Source organism: Felis catus, chromosome D2 (genome assembly GCF_018350175.1).
Source record: "Felis catus isolate Fca126 chromosome D2, F.catus_Fca126_mat1.0, whole genome shotgun sequence".
Classification (NCBI taxonomy): domain Eukaryota; kingdom Metazoa; phylum Chordata; class Mammalia; order Carnivora; family Felidae; genus Felis; species Felis catus.
The window spans coordinates 40,494,009-40,518,603 of NC_058378.1; positions in this window are offsets into that span (position 1 = coordinate 40,494,009).

Sequence of the window (24,595 nt, forward strand, 5' to 3'; positions counted from 1 at the left end):
TACCAAGGCGTAATCAAGAGGAAATTGAAAACCTGCCATTTGTGACCAACTTTAATGAACCTTGAGGACGTTTTGCTAGTTGAAAAAAGCCAATTGTAGATAGACAAATACTACATGATACATTTACATGAAGAATCTAAATAATCAAACACATAGTAGCAGAGAGTAGAATGATGATTTCCAGGGGCTGGGAGGGGGGACAATAGGGAGATATTAGTCAAAGGGCACCAAGTTTTTATTTTATAAGATTAATAAGTCCTAGAGATCTACTGTAAACTTAAGGCCTATATGGTTTACAATGTTACATGCTGTACTTAAAAATTTGTTAAGAGGGTAAAAAAAGTTGTTAAGAGGGTAAATCTTAAGTTGTTCTTATCACAAAACACAGAATAGGAGGGAGTTTTTGGAGACGATAGATAGTCTTATGGAATCAATTGTGGTGATGGGTTCATGGCTGTATATTTCTCTCCAAGCTCATTAAGTTGTATATATTAATTTAATGCAACTTTTTGAATATCAAAGATTAAATAAATAAGGGTGGCCCTGGGCCTACAGCTAGTAGATTAAAAAATAATAACAATAATTTTGGTGTTGATGTATTATTAAATGAAATCCTTCCCAAGTAAAAGGGAAGATAGATTGTGGTAAGTGTCTTCTAAGAAACAAAGATTTTATTCAAAACTTTAATTTTGTTTCATCTAATCCTCACACTTGTGTGTGTCAAATATATTCGAAACTTATGATACAGAGGTTAAAATATTTGTCCAAATTCACACAATGAATAAGTATCACACGGGTGATTCAAAAGAAGAGCTGTACAATTCAAAGGTCTTTATTTTTGCTCATCACGCATCACTAAACCACCAATATTTATATATAGGAAGGAAGATGAATAAGAGAAAATTTTAGAATGGGGTTCAGATTTCATGCATTAGGCCAATTTGTTATATTCGTCCCATGAAGCAATCTTGTTTGCAGCCTCTGTAAAAGTGGTAAAAAATGATATAATATCCTATTTTTTAATTGAATACTGTAATAAAGCAAAAATAAAATACTGTAATAAATGAAGCAAAAAATAAAAGTTGGCATTTAAAAAAACAAATTCATTTAATTATAATAGGAAAATAGCAAATCACAATAGAATTACACCTACAGAAATAACACATTCCTGAATGTGACTAGTCAACGATATGAATATATTATATCTCCAAATTTTTAAAAATTTTAGGGACATTTGGGTGGCTCAGTTGGTTAAGTGTCTGACTTCGGCTCAGGTCATGATCCCACGGTTCATGAGTTCAAGCGCCACGTTGGGCTCTGTGCTGACAGCTATGGTTTCAGATTCTGTGTCTCCTCTTTCTGACCCTCTCCCACTCACGCTCTGTCTGTCTGTCTCTCTCAATAATAAACAAACATTAATTTTTTAAATTTTAATATACATTCAAAAATACCAAATGATTTGTTATAACTCTTTATTAATTATAAATTCTGTCTGAATTATTAAAACTTGAAAAAGTCTTCACAACATCTTTAAAAATAATTAAAAATAGAATGTTTTGATTTTGAAACATGACATTATGCCGTTTGCAACGATGTGGATGCGGCTAAAAAATATTATGCTAAGTGAAACAAGTCAGTCAGAGAAAGACAAATGCAATATGATTTCACTCATATGTGAAGTTTAAGAAACAAAACAAATGATCTTAAGGGAAAAAAAGGGAGGCAAACCAAGAAACAGACTCTTAACTATAGAGAACAAACTGATGGTTACCAGAGGGGAGGAGGGTGAGGAGATGGGTGAAATAGGAGATTAAGGAGGGCATTTGCTGTGTATGGAAGTGTTGAATTACTATATTGTACACCTGAAACTAATATTACACTGTATGTCAACTGATTGGAACTTAAATAAAAACTTAAAGAACAAAAATGAAAAAATGGCACCAGAGGAGTTAGAAGAGATATAATTATGGTATGTCTTTTCCTCTTTCTTTTGAGATAGCCTTCTAAGAGCGACTTCTAGAATGAAACACAAAAATGAAAAAATATTTTTTCTATAGAAAACAAGAATTTTTATGTTCAAAATAACTATAAATAAAACGACCAACTGGGGACATATTTACAAAATACCAGAACTATATATAGGAAACCTTTTAAATTAATTAGAAAATATGAACATAGAAATGTCCATAAAGACGGTTTAAAGAAACGGCATTTAGAAAATTTTATTGAAACAAATGTTCGTAGGGGTGCTGGGGTCGCTCAGTCATTTGCGTGTCTGACTTTGGCTCAAGTCATGATCTCAGGGTTCATGAGTTTGAGCCTCATATCAGTCTTGCTGCTGTCAGCATGGAGCCCACTGGGACCCTCTGTTCCCCACCCCCTTTCTCTGCCCCTCCCCTGCTGGCACGTGTGTGCTCTGTCTCTTTCTCGCTCAAAAATAAATAAAACATTAAAAAAAAATGCTCATAAGAAACATGGCAACATAGGAAAATTTAAAATTTTAAGGCTAATTAAAGAGATGAAAATTAAGATAACAGTTTTCCTTATGAGATTAGTACACAAATATCCAGATTGTTCAGATGTGAATTAACTGACAGGAATATATGCTATCAGTTGGAATGCAAATTGGGACACATTTCTTTAATTTTTTTTTTTTTTTACATTTTATTTATTTTTGAGAAACAGAGTGAGACAAAGCGTGAACGGGGGAGGGGCAGAGAGAGAAGGAGACAGAATCTGAAGCAGGCTCCAGGCTCTGAGCAAGCAGTCAGCACAGAGCCTGATGTGGGGCTTGAACCCACAAACTGTAAGATCATGACCTGAGTCGAAGTCCTACGCTCAACCGACTGAGCCACCCAGGCGCCCCAGGACACATTTCTTTAAAGAATTAGGCAATATGTCTCAAAACTTTAACTATGAAAAAATGCTATTGACCTTTTACTTATGCTAGGAGCTTTCCCAAATAATAGACAAATGTCCAAAGATAGTATAGGATGTGTGTGTGTGTGTGTGTGTGTGTGTGTATAAAATATGGCCCCTGCAGTGTTTTTCTAATACCAAAATATTTTAAATAAATGAAAGTATAAACTCTGGGGGTTTACTTAATTTGTTATATATTCCATTAATGCAATACTATGTAGTTGTTCAAAATATATTAATTTAGGGAAATATTAAGGTCTTCATGCTACAATGTTTTAAAAAGCATGTGACAAAATTCCTAAATTCTGAATATTTCTGTCTGAATTGCTCTGCTATCTTTTGCTTACACCTGATTTTTACTTTGTCTGTAAAGACTATTTCCTTTGCAATAAAACAGGAAAAAGATGTGTATATATTTTCATTTCCCCACCAGTTTAAATCTGAAGCTTTCAATTGGTTCTCACGATATGTCTTAGATTGCGTTAATCTTTGCCTCTCATGAAATGTTCTTACTTATGTGCTTATTTTTATTTTTTTGAACCATTATCTGCACATCTGTCATTAGGATAAATGACTCAGTTTACATGTCTTCTCTTCATTTGTTAAAACGTGAATTGCAAATCATCATCTTCGTCATCATCAAGGTTGAAGGATCTCCTTGCATAAATACATCTATATCATATAATAAACTTTTGATTTTTTTTTGTAGGTTATGTTTTCCAAATACTTATTGGGTTTGTATTTAGCAAACTGCATTTTTACTACAGAATTCAAGTTGAAAGACGCAGATAAAATTCAAGCATTTTGCGGCGCTTTTTCCTAAACAGCTGTTTTCTGTATTCTTCGGTCTCCATTAATAACCCTCTCTGTTTCATCAGATGCAAAGCGTTTTCCTTGTGGGGCTTAAAAACATTTTCAAATACACACTAACATTATGCCACAAAAGCATTTTCTAATGAATAGCCCATGTTTTACAAGGTTTAGCATTTTTCTTCTGTTGTGTGTTTACAATGGCCACAGTAATTTATAAAGATTCCTCAAAGACATCTGTGAAAAACTGCTTTGTTAATGTATATCCACACGGCAGGCAATTTCCTCTCTATCATGTCAGCATTGTTGGAAATGTGTTAGAGGTTAGCGAGCAGGTCATCGCTCATTCAGTCGGACTGTGGAGAGAAGTGGCCGTTCTGGGGTTCATGATTGAAGAAGGGCTGCAGCGGGCCACGATAGAAAGGTACCTTCAAGTAGTTTTTGAAAGTTAAAAAAAAGGAAAAAAAAAAAAAAAAAAAACCCTGCCAAACTTTCCCTGAGTGGCTGTATCCTTTTCGACATTCTCACCAGTTACGCATGAGTGATCAGTTTCTTTGCATCCTCTCCAACGCTTTTGGTGTTTTCAGTATGTTTAATTTTAGCCGTTGGGATAGCTTGCAATTCGGCCGCTCCTTACAAAACTGAACAACAGATCTCCACATACAGAGAAATTGCACTCTTGCGCATTTATCCCGGAGACATGGAAATGTACGTTCACGTAAAAACCTGCACGCAAGTTGTTCATGGCAGTTGTATTTGTAGAAGAGCCAAAGACCAAATAGGACCCAGGTGGCCTTCAGCAGTGAAATAATTAAACTGTGGCACATCCAAACTATGGAATTCTACTCACCAATAAGAAAGAATGAACTCTTTTTTTTTTTTCAACGTTTATTTATTTTTGGGACAGAGAGAGACAGAGCATGAACGGGGGAGGGGCAGAGAGAGAGGGAGACACAGAATCGGAAACAGGCTCCAGGCTCCGAGCCATCAGCCCAGAGCCCGACGCGGGGCTCCAACTCACGGACCGCGAGATCGTGACCTGGCTGAAGTCGGACGCTTAACCGACTGCGCCACCCAGGCGCCCCGAAAGAATGAACTCTTGATACACATGGCCATTTGGAAGAATCTCAAAGGAAATAGAGTGACTGAAAAAAGCCATTCTTAAAGGTTTCCATGCTGGGAGCACCTGGGTGGCTCAGGTGGTTAAGCGTCTTTTTTTTTTTTTTTTTTAATTTTTTTAAAATTTAATTATTTATTCTTGAGAGAGAGAGAGAGAGCATGAACATGTGAGCAGGGGAAGGGCAGAATCCCAAGCAGGCTCCTCACTGTTGGCACAGAGCCCGATGGGAGGCTCGAATCCATAAACCACAAGATCACGACCTGAGCCTAAATCAAAGTAGGACACCTAACCAACTGAGCCACCCAGCTGCCCCAACCTTCGGACTCTTGATTTCGGCTCAGGTATTTGGCTCAGGTCGTGATCTTGCGGTTTGTGGGTTTGAGCGCCCCGTGGGGCTCTGCGCTCACAGGGCAGAGCCTGTTTAGGATTGTCTCTCCCTCTCTCTCTGCCCCTCCCCCTCTCATGCTTTTTCTCTCTCTCAAAACAAACAAACAAACAAACAAAAAGTTTCCATGCTGTATTGTTCCATTTTAGATAACATTTCTGAAATGACACAATTATAAAAATGGAGAACAGACCAGTCGTTGCTAGTATTTAAGGAATGGATGAGCACAGAAAGAAGAGATTGTTGCTGTAAAAGTGCAAGTTGAAGAGTCCATGTGGTAATGGGAATATTTTATATTAAAACTGCTTTTGGATACATGAACCTACACGTGCAATATATTCCATAGAAGTAAACACCCACAAATAAACCCAGTGAGTAAAACCGGAAATCTGAACAAGATATCAATGTCCTGGTTATGATATGGTGCTATAGATGTAAAGTGTGCTTGAGATCTCTCTGTATTATGTCTTAAAACTGTATGGGAATGTACAATAACCTAAAAAGAGAAAGTTTAACTAAAATGAAGTTTAAAAGAGAAGGACAACTCAAACACACATAAGTAGCTTATAAGGAGGTAGTACATCAATTACCAAATGTCCAGTATGTGGCCAGTTCTATGTCTTCCAGGGCTCACTCATGACTTTGTACATGATCTTGACATGAATAAGAAGTTTTAAATTCTCAGTGAAGTTGAAAATAAAGCTCTGTTCAGCTTAACTCTTTCCTTACCTAGCTAGACTTGTGTTTACTCTTCAGTTTCATATTAATTACTTCATCAGACAGGATTCAATTAGGGAAGATAATAAAATAAAACAAAAATCCCAGGTTTTTTTAAATTTAATTTTTACAAATTTTAATTCCCTCTAATTAAATAAAGGGGATTTGTTCCCTGTCGATTCAAAGATGTGGGAAGGAAAAAGAGTATTGGAGAATAAATAAACAAACAAAAGACTGATACCTAGTGCCAGTAACTTTCGAAGCCACTCCTGGGACGCCTGGGTGGCTCAGTCCATTAAGTGTCCAACTTCGGCTCAGGTCATTATGGTTCTTGAGTTCAAGCCCCGAGTCTGGTTCTGTGCTGACAGCTCAGAGCCTGGAGCCTGCTTCAGATCTGTGTCTCCCTCTCTCTCTGTCCTCCTGTTCTCTCTCTCTCTCTCTCTGTGCCTCACTCTCTCTCTCTCAAAAACAAAAAGAAACATTAAAAACAAAGAAGAAGCCATTCCCATTCATGGAACTAGGGAGGATGAGTAAAAGAAATGGTGCCTCCAAGATCCTGGACGCTTGGTTCTGTACTACTGGGGTTCTGCTCAGCCAAGCCTAGAACTGGAAAGAGAAAACCTATCCTTCCAGAGTTCAATTACAGTGGAGCTCCCTACATGATTCACCAAAAAAGAAGCAGTGCTTGAATTTTCTAACATAGAAAGAAGGCAGCTACTTTCAAAGGTGCCCCTGAAAGCAGTAAGAGAAGAGAGAAGTGTTCTTTTCCTTTCTTCCTTTCTCTCTTCTAATCTACCATGGTTTCTTCCTTCTGGCAAAGTCTAACAGCTGTCATGTGAGCTTGGGCAATGTAGTTTGTAGGCTACCAGATCCAGTGTTATAGACAAAACTTAGCAGAAATGGGTACATGTGAGGGTGAAGGAGAACAAGTGAAAAAGAGACCAGATCACATTTCACATTTATTTACATATAAATAAATGCTGATAAAACATAGAAATATTTAACTAATTATGCAAAAGAAGGAGAAATGAGAGAAAGAGAATGGCACTATGTCATCTTTTAGATTCTAGGTATTAATATACCATTAATGTCACCATGGGGCTAGCATCAGTATATACGTTAATTCATGTTGTTGAATATAACTTACATAAAAATCCTCTACTGAATAAAAATATATCTTCAATAGTAGTCTCCAAACATGGGGATGTAAGACCCTAGCGAAACACAAAGATATTGTAAAAAGCATGTAAGTATGGGTTAACACTATCAATTTCCAAACATTCAACTTCTCCATGTATCTTTTTTTCTTCAGATTGATCTGTTCCAAAATGTTCACTTAGGGGATATGTGGGAGAAAGTGGGAGGAAGTGATTTCAGGATCCTTCTATAATGCCATCTTGACCATTTTTTAACTAAACAAAACAACAGACATTTTTCTTTGTTATATTTAACCGTATTTTCCAAATCTTATACATAATTCTATTGTATGAGTGTGTGATACTAATATGTTAAAATATAATGTCAAGTAATGAAATATTTTGCAAATGTCTGTAATTGTTATTAGTTATTAAACAACACAATGACCCGGTGTCATTATGAGGTTAACAGTTCTTGGTCAACATAAAAATTTGCCTATAAATGATAATACATTGCAAAAGTAGTATGTATTCAGTCATTTGACATTCAACAAATCTAGGAGAATAATTCCAAGAAAAATTGAAATAAAAAATTCTCTGACTCATGTTTTGTGGCAGGTCCTAAACTGCTACATGAAAGTGTATACTCTTCTCTGCTATATTGTAGAGGTAAACAAAATAAATTATTAAAGTGTTAAGTATTAAATATAAAATGATAATGAAGTAGCTATCATGCATGCATGTTCAGAGACAGGGATATATTGGAAATCTCTATATCTTTCTCTCAATTTTGCCATGAGTGTAAGTCTTAAGACTTGGGTTCCAAGACTTAGGGTTTGAGTCATGTAGGTTGCATTTCAGAACCTTGAAACTCCAGAATTCCCAGAACTCCTGGAGTCTTCCGCTAAATGTGCGTCACTATTCCCAATTAATACCTGATGCTTCCTTCCCATGACTTAAAGACTCAATAAAGGTTAATGCCTTGAAAAAATAAGAAGTGCTGTTCTTGGGTTCTGCTCACAACTCCCCTCATGGTTACCCAACATATAGGAAGCATTAAATGTCAGCAAAAATCACTGAGGGGGATTTCTGGCTCAGCTAAGGGTGGAAAAGGCTATACATTAAATGTAGGGCCAAGCCAACATATACTAATGTGAAAGATACCGAGGCTGCTAAATCAAGAGAGACAGGCATAAAGTTGGATAATGATGAGTTTACTGGTATATAAACCCTAGCCCAGGACATAGGAATAAGTGATCTGCCAAACATCCTGGAACACTGTGCTAGTAGAATGACTCTTGATAGTTTGAGGACTTGATAACCCTTACCAAATGAGGGAGAAAAGTCAGAATATCTATGGCAGATTGTGAAGGAAAGAATAAGAAAGCTCACAAGTGGCAGTGCTAGAATGAATATACTATGTCAGGTCTGAAGACCCACAAGGTTCTATATTTCATGAACAGGCTGGATGGCACCCTTTACCAAAGTGACAAAGAGTGTACTGGTGAGGTGGCACTATCATCATTGAGAAGCTCAGTGACAGCTGTCCTCCATAACACCAAGGCTGAATATAACTAAAGTTGTGAAAGAACAGAGCTGCCTAGTTAACAATGGAATTCTGAGATCCCAAAATAATAGAGGTCAGGTTGCAGTGCTTAATCTTCAGAACCAAAGTAGCCATAATTACTAAAAACGAGTAGCAAGCCGCCAAAAGGTTTGACCTATAGAATGCCATGGAGTTGGTTCCTAGAAGTACAATGGATGGGCAGCCAGTAAGGGTATTACTTAATCTATACGATCTATATATATATATATATATATATATATATATTTATCGACAATGGAATAGATCATCAAGGCCCAGGGCAACAATTTACTGGCTAAAGGGGACTACCTAAACGTTTGGAGGACTGCTACATTGTCAATGTTTTTGACAAATGCCTCTCAGGTAGCAGCTTTAGTACTGAGCGAGTTCTCAATTAGTAGAAGTAGAAACAATCTTTTTGAGCCAGTCCTCCCAGGAGCCACTAGACAGGTCAACACAAATAATTACAATTCTTTGCAAATTAGGTGCATTCTGCTCCCTGCAGTATTGATGCTAGGAATGTGGACTATTACATTTAAGGCTAACGCTGCACTGGGCTGAGCTGGTAAGCCGGAGATGAGACTAGAATAAGTTATAATGCCAGAAAACTTACTACCTTTACTGAGATTCAACCACTTTTCTAGAGTAAACACTATTCTAATTGTTGCAAGCTTTTTGTTAGAGTTTAGTTCTATAAAAGTTGACTCTAACAGTTTTTGTCATTTTTGTCATTGCTTTTGTGAATGGCCATATTTTGGAGCTCCTTACTCCCCCATTTCTACTGATGTCATTCTGATTGTATTTTATAAGCTTATTTGTTATAGACCCTACAGTAAATATGATACACAATGGCCATAAGAAAATGAACATTGAATTATTTCCTGAAAAAAATATCGTAACTTGTTCAGATTTTAAAGCAATATATATTTTTAAACATTAGATATTAAAACTTAGTGGGGAAAGAAAGAAAACGTGCTTTATAAAATACAGTGTATTTCACGTATTATAACAGAGGTGATAGACAATTTGTTTTATCAGTTTTCATCAAAGATATTTGCCTTTTAGAGCATGGATGTCAGTAAAGGAGACTGCGGAACAGACAGCTCCAAAAGAAGTGATGGGGGGCATCGTGGTTTTTTAAAAAATGTTAGCTAATTAAATCTTTGGCTTAACAGTAAATTATTACTGACTTAGAAATGAAATCTGTCCATTTAAAATTTATGAATCATATTTCAAAGGAGAATGTTGAAAGAATAGCAGCTTGGAGAAAAATAAATAAATAAATAAGCTATTTAATCCTCATATTTAGATCTTCCATTTCTCAGGAAGGTAGATTAGGCTTGGGGAAAGCATCTCTTAAGGAAAAGTTATTTTAGTCACCAGCCAGAATACAACATTGAAGATCCCGAATCTCTATACAAGAGAGTCTGGCTAGAAATCAAATTTTCATTCTCCCTGCTTCACATATTTTATTCTTGTGAATGAAGCAATTTCAGCAGAAACTCAAAGGGATATTTTATTAAGAGGATAAAAGACTGTGCTGGACATTTGCCTGTCTGCTCTTGTATATATCCCTGCTCTATCACTGGGAATGGTATTTCCCAAGCTCCCTTGCAAGTGGCGTATCTTTCATCTATTGAAAAATTATCTCCAAGTTTCCACAATTACTATTTCAGGTAACTTTTAGAATCACATTGTCACTTTCTAACAAAATTCCATTTGGGGACTTGACTGTTGTTGAATTGAATTTATAGACTACTTTTGGGGCAAACTGATGTCTTTACAATATTAACTCACCCTGTTCACACATCTAGTTTATCTTTTCATTTTTTTTCATCTTTTTATCCTCTGTCATTTAGTACGAGTTTGATAACTTCTCCACCACTTTCTTACACGTATTTGTTTGATACTCCTCCCTCCTCCTTCCTTTCTTTCTTTCTTTCTTTCTTTCTTTCTTTCTTTCTTTCTTTCTTTCTTCCTTTCTTTCTCTTTCCCTTTGTAAATAGGATCTCTCTTTTCTTCCATTTCCTAGATGTATAGACAGCAATTGATTGTTTTATGTTGAATTATATCTGGCAGTTTGTTACTCTTTTATGTTAGTTTTAATGTCTTGTAAGTTATTTATCTACATTTTCTAGGAAGATGACACTATCATCTATAAATAACAGTTTTGCCTTTGTATGTCTTTTCTCTATTGTCATCACTTCCTCACTGTGCTATTTGTATTCAACACCCAATACATAATTGAATGAAATAGTAACAGGACGCCGGCCATTCTGGTTTTATACAGAAAGCATCTAAATTTCAAAACACAGTACAATTATTGCTGAAGCTTTCTTGTATACATATTTTTCTCAAATGCACATTTTTATTCAACGAAGATGAATTCCATTCTTACTTTTGGGTTTTAATCACCTTAAGCACCAATTTATGTTGAATTTTTAAAATAGTTTCATGTATCTAATTAATTATACACATTTAATCCTCACATTTATTGAAATCTATTAATAGTTATTCTGTTGTTAGAGAATTCTTATTCTCATAAATAAATCTTAATTGAGATGGAGTTACAGTCTTCTAATATATCCCTGCAGTAATTCCATTTTATTTTTTGTGTTTTTGAAAATTTGCTCATAGGCAAGGTTGGGATATAGTTTCTTATTCCCTTGTGTCCTTGGCTGATTGGAGTGGCAGGGTTATATGAACTTAAGAAATAAGTTGAATTCTCTCTCATGGCTGAAGAGAAGCCCCATCATCATTGGCCAGGTTTGCCTTCACAGAAGACGTGACATACACCACAGCTTTTCATTTTTATTGTTTTATTTGTTTTATTTGTTTTATTTATTGTTTATTGTTTTATTTGTTGTTATTCCAACAAATTGGCTTCCATTTAATAAAGCAGCTATTAAGCACCCACCCTGTGCTCAGCACTTCATTTGTATACCCAGGGACCCAAAGAGACACTCCCTCTGAGTTCTTTTTACTCCCTCTAAGTTCATTTCTTGGACCCAATCACTTATACATTCTTGGCAAATATGTGCCACACACACATCAAGTGCACTTTGTCTTTAGCCCATTGTCATCGCCCCTGCTCTATTTAGATCTTTCCTTATCTTTAACCTGTGTGGACTCATGGCAAACGGTCCCGCTGCTCTCAGTGTTTTGTTTCTAGGACAAAGTCACCCGGTCATTGAATGCATGTATCTCTCTGTTTACGTTACAATGAGAAGGAAATATGGAACCATTCTACATTCCCTCTGTATTTATTTAACTCTTATCCTATTTATGGCACAATACAACGCCTCAGTTATGATGATGATGTTCTTATTTATTAGAATGTTTTGAAAACGTCAGTCTGCTGTCGTGTCTCTCAAACTTGAACATACATCCAAATACCCACGAAGGCTTGATGAATACAGACGAGTGGGCCCTCCCCTCCCGCCAGAGTGTCTCTCAGTAGGTCAAGGTCGACTCACACCCTTCTCTGTATTCCCCAAATGCTATAGGTAAAGTACACATTGCGCTTAAAAACAATTAGAGTCAATAAATTCTTGGCTAGTTTACTTATTAAGTAGCTGTAGTTACTCAATTACATGTTTGACAGTGTTTCTTCTATTTGCAACTTCCCTGCATCTGGGAGAAATTCTTACTTTCTAGCATTTTGAAATCAGCCTGTCAGCCTTCTTTATTTTCTAATGTTGATATAGGTTTTTCGTTTTATGACCATTGATTTTTTTTCAGATCGCATTCATTGGTAGGAAGGAGAGGTTTTATGGTAAAAATACTGTTTTTTTAAGGAATGTGTATAACATGTTTCTCTTGGTAAAGTTTTTTTACTTTGCCTATCTTATGAATTAAGCGATTGTTTTCAGTTAAAAAGAGTATTAGTCAAAAGTTAGGTATAGTAGTCTATGAAAACTATAATGTGTTTAACACTACCACTTCCAGTAAGTACAACTAGTCTGAACCTAAATACAGTTTTACAGATTCCAAGGTTAGTTACCACGAGCTGCTTTCATTAACCTTTGAAAGGAAGAAGTCTCTCTTAGTGGGGAGTACATATTATCTTTAAATATACTCTCTGTTATCTTACATGTTTTTAAAGTAATGTAATTTAAAAATGGGAACTGGGCAGTGGTGCAAGATTTTATGGCAAAAATGTATAAAAATGTTGAAACAAAATGGCATCTGGCTAGAGGACTCCCAATACTAAGTGCCCTGATACTTATCATCAGCCGGTATTGCTTATTTGGTGTGCGATATGCAATACATTTTAAGAATCTCTTAAAGCTTACTTTGGCTTATAAACTTGGGATTTGTATACATTTGATTATGGTAAATAGCTATGAATGTCATTCTCTATTGCAGTTACAGTATTTCTAGTCCGAATCAATTTAGAAGGGTATGGAACAAAATTGAATTTTGATAAATTACTTATGAAATAACTTATAAAAAATCCATGAGAGATGACTGACCTCCTCCAAGGTAGGAGGAAATATTCCTCAGTGTTCAGTTCATAAGGTTCATAAAGTTAAGAAAGCAATGAAGTTAGAACAACTGAGTGACAAGCCATTACATAAAATGCTGAATATTTGAAGAAACATTTAAATATGAAATGTCTTAAATAATTGAGCAAATTATTCTTTGGTTCTTCCTTTTGATAAGTACATTATTATTTTTACTTTGGTATTAACTAATAGGTAATGAGATGATAAAATCAGCAAATATATCTTCAAATATTAAAAATTGGTTCTCACAAAGGCAAAAAAGGGAAAATAACAAGCAGATTACATCAAACTAAAGAGCTTCTGCACAGTAAAGAATATCACCAATAAAATGAAAAAACAACTAATGCAATGGGAGAAAATATTTGCAAATCATAGATCTGATAAGGAGTTAATATCTAAATTATGTAAAGAACTCATACAAATTAATAGCCACCCCTAAAAGAAATCCAATTTAAAAATAGGCCGAGGATCTGAATAGACATTTTCAAAGAAGACGTACAGATGGCGAACAGGTACATCAAAAGGTGCTCAGAATCACTAATCATCAGGGAAATGCAAATCAAAACCACAATGATGTATCACTTCACATCTGCTATTATAAACAACAAAAAAAAAACCCTAAAAAATCACAAGCGTTGGTAAGGATGTGGGGAAAAGGTAACCTTTGTGCACTGTTGATGGGAATGTAAATTGGTGCAGCCACTATGTAAAACAGTATGGAGGTTCCTCAAAAAATTAAAAATAGAACTACTATATGATCCGGCCATTCCACTTCTAAGTAACTTCTAAAGAAAACAAAAAAACTAACTGAAAAAGATACATTCACCCCCAGGTTCATTGCAGTGTTATTTATAAAAGTTAAGACATAGAAGAAACCTATGACTATTGATGGATGAATAGATAATTAAGATGTCACGCGTGCGCGCGCGCACACACACGGACAGAGAGAGAGAGAGAGAGAAAGGGAGAGAGAGAGATTATTCAGCCATTAAAAAGAAGGAAATTTTGCCATTTATGACAACATAGATGGACATTGAGGGCATTATGGGTTTAAAAAAATTTTTTTTTAATGCTTATTTATTTTTGAGAGAGAGAGAGAGAGAGAGAGAGAGAGAGAGAGCGAACGAGCAGGGGAGGGACAGAAAGAAAGAGAGACACAGAACCTGAATCAGGCTCCAGCTTCTGAGCTGTCAGCACACAGCCCGACACAGGGCTTGAACTCATGAACCGTGAGTTCATGAGTGAGATCATGAGCTATAGTCAGCCACTTGACCTACTGAGCCACCCAGGTGCCCCAAGGGCATTATGTTAAGTGAAATAAGTCATACAGAGAAAAGACAAATACCATATGATCTCACTTATATGTAGCATCTAAAAAAAATCTTACTCATAGATATGAAGAAGAGATCAGTGGTTGCCAGGGGTTGGGGGACAAGGTGTGAAATGGGTAAGGAGGTCAAAAGGTATAAACTTCCAATTATAAAATAAATAAGCCATAAGGATGTCATGTACAGAATGGTGACTACAGTGAATAATACTATATTGTATATTTGAAAGTTGCTAAAGTACATCTTAAAAATTCTCATCACAAGAAAAAATAATTTTTGTAACCATGTGTGGTGATGGACATTAACTAGACTTATTGTGGTGAACTTTTTGCAATATATATAAATATCAAATCATTAGGGGCGCCTGGGTGGCGCAGTCGGTTAAGCGTCCGACTTCAGCCAGGTCACGATCTCGCGGTCCGGGAGTTCGAGCCCCGCGTCGGGCTCTGGGCTGATGGCTCAGAGCCCGGAGCCTGTTTCCGATTCTGTGTCTCCCCCTCTCTCTCTGCCCCTCCCCCGTTCATGCTCTGTCTCTCTCTGTCCCAAAAATAAATAAATGTTGAAAAAAAAAATTTAAAAAAAAAATATCAAATCATTAGGTTGTATACCTAAAACTGATATAATGTTACACTTCAATTATACCTCAATATATTTTTTTTTAGTTTTTAAAAAGAAACGAAATAGTTTGGTCAAATATTTGTTCATTATACTCTTAGTAAGAATTTCCAGATTATTTCCAAAAAAAGATTTATAGCAGCTTTTCCTCCTGGCAAAATATATGAAAGTATGCATTATCTCATATTCTCATCAACAGTTCTTTTTTATCCATTCAAACATATATTTAGTGAGTGTTTTTCAAAGTCTAGACATTTTGCTAAGCCCTGAGAATTAACTAGTGGAGAGACAGATATTAATTATAAATATGAAGTTGCTACTTAACCAATAGCGCAATGTGAATTTTCAAGATTCCAGCAATATATAAATTAGGAGAAATAGACCCAGTCAGAGAGGATAGTTAAGGTGTCCCTGAAGTGGTGTAAAGTGTATACTTTTTAATTGCTAATCAGGTGAGGAAAACAGTATTTCATCTTATTCTCGATTCTCATTTTTCTTGGTTACAGTAAGATTAACATCCTTCCATAAATTTATAAGCCACTTCTATTTCCCACTGTGAAGTATTTGTTAATATATTTGATCCATTATTCTAATGAGCCATGTAAAATTCCAATTTTTTTTCATTTTTGTTATTTTAAGATATACTGTATAGTAATCATTTTTTTTTTTGTAAGTTGCAATCTTTATTCTGGTTCACTTTGGATTGTTTAACTCTATTTATGATAATTGTTAAAAAGTTAAGGTATTATAAAATAAAACATGTCTTTCTAAGTAATCTTACATTTAAAATATTTGCTTTCTCTGCTTCTAACATATTGCATTATGTTTTATTATTCTGTAGTATAAAATAGACAGCAAAATCTATTTTTGCCTAACACATGTAAGTAGTCCAAAAATTGATTGAATAACTTATTATTTTACCACAGAATTGATTTCTTGTCTTTCTTAAAATAGAAAATTAAATTGCTAGCATATTTTGCATCATCTAAGCTCCAACCATCTTCCCCATAGGGAAAAAAAAAATAATCCCAGGCATTTCTCTTGGGATTTTCTAGAAACAAATTCTGTGGCAAGCAGGGTTTCTAGAAGTGGCCCCAAGATGCCACATCACTTCATCCCTAGGCCCTGTGACAGTCATGAGATATCATTCTCTGTGGGTGTCTTATGTGATATTCCACAGTTGACCTTCAAAAGGCATGGACCTGATCTCATCATACAAACGCTTTAAAGTCATAGAACTCTCTCTGACTAGTAGCAGAATATGAAGGTGAAAAGGAGGCATAAAGGGAAGGAAAAGCGGAAGGCAGTAGGGAAAGTTGAGGAAATTCTCAAGGCAAGATGGACTTGAAGTACCACTGTTCATTTAAAGATAGGGATAGCCATGGGAGAAGGATACAAGTGCCTCTAGAAGCAGACAGCATCCTCTGACCAAAAGCCAGAACAGAAATCAAGGTTCAGTTCTACAGTGACATGGACATGAATTCTACCAACAACATGCATAGCTTGGAAGTGGATTCTTCCCCTGAGCTTCCGGTGTCGCAAAACCCTGAACGCAGAACCCAGATGAGCCGGTCAGACTTCTGACCTATAGAACGGTAAAAGAATAAGTAGGTGGCGTTTTATGTCACTAAGTTTGTCACAAATTTTCAAACAGGTATAGAAAACTAATACAAAGTTGCTATTTTTAAATGATGTATTTTTATTAGTACTTCTCTCTTTCAGCTTTTTTTGGTTAATATTCTACTATTATGGTGATGAGTTAATATATGTAGACCACTTTCAGCATATAGTCTTCCATGCTCCCGGTTTAGTGATTATTTGCCTTATCCCTCATGGTGAGTCCTTCAACTGTTAGCAGCATGTATAAACGCCCATTCTTTGTACATCAATCATAGCAAGAATGTTATTCTAAGAGGTTTGTATCTGTTCTTTTTTTTTTTTTCCAGCTCTCTTTTTGTCCCCATTTCTCTCCTTTCCTATATTAGGAATTTGAAATTACTTTCTATTTAGTAGCCATAATTATGTCTTCTGCTTTTGTTTTGATTCTAAGCTTTGAGAACCAATGAAGAATATGGTTTATTCCTCTGTAAAATCTATTTACTGCAGAACCAATAAATATACTTGTAGTATAATTCTTTCCTTGAAGATCCATGCCATTTTTTTATGAAAGGGAAAATATTACTACATTCAAATATGAGCTTATACTTCCTTTTTACCATCCATCAGGTACTTCTCTCTATAGATATTTCAGACCTTAAATTTCTCTCAAGGTCTGTTCTATATGTTCCATTAATTTCCTTTATTTGTGAAACGTGTACTTTTTGTCTGCTTGGATCATTCTGAACAGCTTGTCCTTTAAGCCTGATCTCTAAGTATAACTACTTTTGGGTACAGACTGTACTTTAGTTACAGAGATAAATGCATTCTTCCCTGGATATAATATTTTATTTTTTGTTAAATTCGCTGTTTTACAGGTATGTATACTGAAGACTCTTAGATAAACATTCTGATTCTTTACACGTTGTGAATGCCTTTGTCCTGCCCGAAGGCCAAACTGCAGGTTGACTGGATATTGAATATTTTATTTTGAAAATTGTTTTTTTTTCAAATATCGTTTTCTGTTCATTTGATGAAGTAGAAAATTTGAAAAGTGTTTTAATTACAAAGTAATTGAAATGCATAAAATATAAAGATGTATTGCCAGGCTGGAAGGGAGGGGATATTTAAGGGACAAGAGCCATTGATCTGAAAACAGAGCTGGATAATTACAAGAGAAATTTCTCCAATGGCAAATCCAGTGACTGATTCCGAGAGTCAGGATATTTTTGGATATTGTAAGAGGCCAATACGAACATGACTTTATTGGTGCTCCCTGGTTCCAGATACAAATAAATTTAAACCCTCTCAGAATGATATTCTCCAAGTAAGGTCTGAGTTACTTCTACACATTAAGACTAGTCAACATGAAGTCACAATAAAAGATGACCAAACACACAAGCAAAGAACCCACCGTTACTGACAGCCAGTTAAACAAAAAGGTTTGGATCTTGCCAAAAAAATCAGATACTACATTCATTAGAGAGAGATAATGTGGCTACATATCAAATGCTTAGCATGTGAAAGGTGAAATCATAAAATAGGTCAAAGAACTATAGACTGTCAAAAAATAACCAAGCTAATTTGAAGGAAATTATTTTAGAAATGAAAATAAATTGTTGAAATTTAAAAATTGACTAATGGATTTCAGCCTCTAGTCAGGACATAAAAGGATACCGAGACATTCACACACATGGAAACAATCCAAAAATTTAGAGGAAGTAAAATATTCTTTATTTTTGCATATTATTTTATCTCCTCTTGCAAATTTTTTTTGACAAAATAAATGTACTTTTCTCCAATACAACTAAATCCCATGGGAAGTAGACAGAGCTGGTTGGGTGTGGGCTCCATGTTCATCAGTAAGGGAACCCTGACTATCTTGAAGAGGGCAGAACAATAATAATATGTGACTTCTTTCTCATGTGCCAAGATGGCAACTTTGTGGTTACCTTCGACTACCAAAGAGGAAAAAAGAAGGAAGGACTCTGCCTAGATTCTTCTATCCCATTAGCCATTTCCAAAGGCAAGGAATGCTGAGAAATAGAGTTTTCGTTCCACAAAGGCATTGAGGCAATTCAGCAGGAAGAGGTCCTTCTCACAAATGAGGTTTAATGTGATAAATAAATTCTGATGCCTTCCCTGCAGCATAGACAAAATTAATTTCTGATGGATCATAGACTTAAGTATAAAATCTAAACTGTAAACTTTCTAAAAGACACATAGGAAATTTTTTTTAAGATCTCTGATTGTCAACATTTCATAGAAGACACAAAAATCACTAAGCATGAGATAAAACAAAAAGACAAATTGGACTTCCTTCAGATTAAAAGGCCCCGCTCATTGAAATATGCTGTTCAAAGCATAAACAGGCAAAATGTAGATGGGGAGAAACTATTTGTAATACGTGTTCCTATGGACAAAAGAATAATTAAAATCAAAACAAATAAACAAAAAATGAAACACAGTGGACTAAATTGTCAAGCTCAAAAATAGACCTACATCTAAGTGGAAAATGGGTATAAAATAACTTGGATTTATGGGTCAGTCAACATGCTTGCAACATTTAATAAATTATTTAGGGATAAGTTGTATCACATAGAAGAGAAGTTAGATGTTTGTTCTCCTATCCCTCCTAAAATAAAAGCTGCTTTTGTCTTTATCCTATTCTTTTTTATTGCTGTTGAGTTCTCATGACCTGAGCAGAAATCCAGTCAGTCACTTAACAACCTGAGCCCCCTAGGTGCCCCTGAAATTTTAATTTCTAACAAGTTCCTCTGGTCAGGGCTCAGACTTTGAGAACCACTATCTAGTACTTTATAAATACTTATGCTTTTTGCCAATTTTCTCAAGCTGGGAGGCATGTTCAAGTGTTTCACCACCTCAACATATGCAGGGCTACCCTTGCAATTTTGTGATGGACAAGGCTCTCCAATCCACATGGAGGCAGTATTTTTTTCCCCCTCCTAAGAAGAGTTGTTTTGATTATGGGGCCAAAAGTGAAGCCATGGGCTTTAATTCTGATCCCTTTATTTAGTATCTATGTGAAATTCTGCCAATTGCTTAACTCTTATCTTATCTCATCTTATCTTGGTGGCTTCAGTGAAAAGAAAATGAGATCATACTTATCAACAACTTAGTTGATTGCTCGGTGCAGTAAATGCTCAAGAAATGTTGACCCTTCTTGATAAATATCTAGTCTTCATGCCATAGTTTTCTCATTTGTGCAAGGGATAGCAAAGAAGTGTTTGTGAGGTTCAAGTAAAGTAAGTAAAGTTTGAGGCAAGGTTTAAAGGTGTGTTGTGCACAACAAGGATTAAGTAAGTGTATTACTCATCTGTCTTTCATGAAGGCACCCAAAGAACTTTCTCTGATCTTTCTCTAATCTAGAACTGCCTAAATAGCGTTGCTACATTTCTTCTTTTTTTTTTCCTTATTTATGAAACATGTTCAATTTGGTGAAAACATAAAGAAGAGGCTGGGGGAGAAGGAGGAGATTGGTTTAGGGGAGATTGAAAATTGTAGCTCCAGTCACGTCTTTCCCATAATGCTACACGTGTGGTCCAAAAGATTGACTGATGTCTTCTACAATGAGATGGCAACTTTGTAGTTCTCTTCCTTCTTCCAAAAGCTAATGTCTGGATATTAGGACAACATAAAGAAACCACTTTGCTTTTCTCCTTGTGAACACCCTCAACATCACTGAAATCAGCTGCGGCTTTCAACTTTGCCTGGTAGTTAACACCTCAATTAGTAATGAGCTTCAATTTTTATGGGAAGAAATGTAATAAGAGATTGTGGATTTTGTACATGAGAAAAATTCAGAATGTTGCAGCTTATCTTTTCTTTGGAGGTACAAAGGTTTATGAAGATTTTGCACAGCTAACTCTATCCATTAACCTTTCTCTTAGCCTGTCTTCTAACAGCGTTCTAATTTCTAGAACACATACCAGATCCTAGGAGACCGAGAAAATAAATGTTATTTAACATTAGATGAATAGATATGGTGGGAGAAGATGAGCAGAAAAATAAGATTAATTACTGAAATAATTGAAGTATAAAAATAAAACTGGCATGGAGTGGGGAAATTGACACTAATTTGTGAGCCACATAACACCAGACTTAATCTTGATTTTATAATAAAGAGTTGTATGATTTTGATCACTTTTTGCAAACTTTCTGAATCTCTGTTTTCTCATCTAGTAAAAGAAGGGTGGGAAAAATGTCCCTTTTAGGTCTGAATTTAATTTATTAGTATTTGTCTCACAAATAATTTTGGGCATTATGAGGCTAAGGCACCTGCAGGATACTAGGAATTTGGAGGTGGTTATAATATTTCTGCTTCAAAGAGACTTATAGTCTAATGGGAAACCAACATGTAAAAGAAAGTGATGTGGCATAAAAATCACCAATTAAAACAGGTGCAGTGCACTATAAAAAGAAGAGGAGATGATGAATTAGGAAAAGAGTGAGGAATGACTTCACATTTAAGGCAAAATGTAAGCCCCTGTGGAACAGAAAGGGAGAGGACTTTTAAGCAGAGGAAGCAGCAAGTTCTGGTCCATAGAGCTGGGAAGGGATATCAGTGCTTGAAATGAATGGCAGACCTTTAGTAGGTGTTCCAAAAAAAAAATCCAAGTATTAAATTCTGGAAAATACAGAGAGAGCATGAGGATGACAAGAATTGAGCCTATAAAGGAATATGTAGGCCTGATCATGAATCTCACTTTCAACAGATTATATATTTTTAATTTCATCGTATGGACAATAAGTTGAAATAAGCAGGTTAGTAAACGTGATTGGATTTGGATTTCAGAAATTCTAGTTGGCACTTATCTGAAGCCTGTTTTGGAGTGGAGTCATAGCAGATCAGGTAGAATATTGAAAACTTTTTCAAGAAAAAATTTGAGGGAATATATTTTAGGATTAGGTATGGCTCCAATAACAAAAACATACAAAATAACCATATTAATCAGATAAATATTTTTTTCTCATGTTCAGTAAGTTTTGAGGTCATCGGTAGAAGGTCAGAATGGCTCTTTCTATTGTCAGGACGACAGGTTTTGCCTCTTTTGTTTTCCACCCTGCCTGATTGTCATTCCTGAGGTCACATGTTCATGAGCCACCGCGTCAGCTGTAGCTGTTGCTATTTGGTCATATTTTAAGCAGCAAGAAAAAGGAGGGGGGGGTGGGGGCGAAAGCACTCTCCTCTTAAAGATTCTTTTCTATACTGCCTTCCCCAGGAGCCAGAATTTAATCACATGACTACCAGAAGCTCCTAAGATTTTAGGTGTATTACGATTTTCTTCTGAAGGCCACAGGTCTAGCTAATATTGAACATTCCAGTACAATGGAGGATAACAAGCTTCCCAGCCCTACGGTTTGAATTAAGACAAAATGCCAATGGCAGTAGAGAGGAGGCAACACATTTGATGATTATTTTGAGGAAATGGCTAACAAGATGTGGTAACTTGAATGTGAAATGTGAGTGTGAGGAATTAATGAGAAGTTTGTTTATGATGCCATCTGGCCTGACTGTGTGGGGAGAGATACTACTAACTGAGCTGAGCTTCGAATGAAAAGCAGGATAGGACAGGTCTGGTTTCATACTTGGTATAAAAAGTAGCGTAACATATAGTTGCCATGTAATCATCTGACAAAATAAGGAAGGGAAGGAATTTGAAATGGAGATTAGGAAGAAGATGAGCAAGTAGGCATGGTGTTTGTTCGAAAAGGGAGGCGCAGAAGAAAGTTTTTACTTCCTCCCACTCAGTACAATAGAATGAGTTATGAGAGCTAATTTATGTTTTTGGCATTATTTCCCAACCTTTTCCCACCTACACAGAAAGAATGCATTCTAGTCATTCCATGACACATTTGGAGTTTCACTCATCATGGTCACTAACAAAGGCCATGATCATTTTGGGCATCTTCTCATTTTGCTGATATCATCTGTAAACAATTTTATCTTCTTTTTTTTTAATGTAGGTTCTTGGGGCGCCTGGGTGATTCAATCGGGTAAGCATCCGACTTCGCTCAAGGTCCCGATCTCACGGTTTGTGAGTTCAAGCCCCATATTAGGCTCTGTGCCGACAGCTCAGAGCCTGGAGCCTGCCTCGGATTCTGTGTCTCCCTCTCTCTCTGCCCCTCCCCTGCTCATGCTCTGTCTCTCTCTCAAAAATAAACACACATTAAAAAACTTTTTTTAAAATGCGGGTTCTTCTTTCTCACATCCTATATGCTACTTTGTTTAGTGGAGGTTACTAAATTTTTGAGGGAGAGAGAGAGCGTGAGTGTGAGCAGGGGAGGGGCAGAGGGGAAGGGAGAGAGAGAATCGTAAGCAGGCTCCACACCTAGCACAGAGCCCAACATGGGGCTCCATCTCACGGCCATGAGATCATGACCTGAGCTGAAATGAAGAGTCAGAGGCTTAACTGACTGAGCCACCCAGAGTCCCCAGAAGTTAACTTTCTAATGAGATTTCCTGCTCATTGTAGCAGATAGCATTTTAACTGAAATTGATTTACAAACAAATTTGCCCCCCATTTTGTCCTTCACATATTGCAAATACGACATTCTATTTAATTGAGGGTGTGCATGTGTGTGGCTCTCGTCATGGAATCAACTACAAAATACGCTCTGACTTTTTTAGAAGCCTGTCACATCAAAATAAATAGGGTTTCAGTGCACAAATTAGAGAAGCTGGTATAGAGCTCATTTACATCAGAACCTTCATAATTATGCTTGTGATTACGCACACACACACACACACACACACACACATATATTTCCACGTATATATATATTTTAAGTCATTTTTGAAGTGATATGTAGAAGGACTCACAATTGGTCTTTCAAGACGGAAAACAACCAAGGCAGCAGATGACTTTGGTTGGGTAAAATCCAGTGTTCTTTATCACATAGGACCTTGAATTGCACCTGTGACACTTGAATGCGTTGTGTGCTTTTCTGGTAGATATGCTTGTGTAAATTTGCATGGCATTCAACATTTTTAATTTTAGAGGAATAGGAGATAAGGGAAAAATAGATACTCTTGTTAATTCTTCTAGGCTCCATGGTAGTTACCCACTAGATGTATTTTGATTCTGTGTGGTTGCAAACAGATGAAAATTTAGAGTCTGTAGGAGGAAAGTTTATAGCACAGGGAGATAGAAAGTAACTTAGAATATAAATCCTGATTAAATTAAAAGTTGTGGAAAGATATTTCAGCAAACAGAAACCGAAAGGAAGATGCGAAATCTCTCTTCAATGAGCACAATCGAGTCTGATCAATCTTATCACAGACTTCCCAACTTAGAGTAGGTCAGCTTTTGCTCTTAAAAACAATGACACATTAAAAAAATCTATATTAAAAAAAATTAGGGGCGCCTGGGTGGCTCAGTCGGTTAAGTGTCCAACTTTGGCTCAGGTCACGATCTCGCAGCTTCATGAGTTCAAGCCCCGCATCAGGCTCTGTGCTGACAGCTGGGAGCCTGGAGCCTGCTTCAGATTCTCTCTCTCCCTCTCTCTCTGCCCCTCCCCTGCTCATGCTCTGCCTCTTTCAAAAATAAGTAAACATTAAAAAAATCTATATAAAAAACAATGACAAATTGTCCAGAAGTGGTCTTTGGAGGAGTAAGGCTCCCAAACTGTTGTGATCGGGATCACTCTGTTAAAAGTCTGGTTAACACTTGGATTGTTGTGGCTTACGCCCAGAATGCCTAATTCAATAAGTCTGGAGTGGGGTCTGAGAATTTGCATTTCTAGCAAGTTTCCAGGCAATGATGACACTGCTTGGTCCAGAAACCACCTTGAATGGCACTGCTGTATTATGAGCCACGCTTAAGAATGAACAAAATGTGGGGCCCTGGGTGGC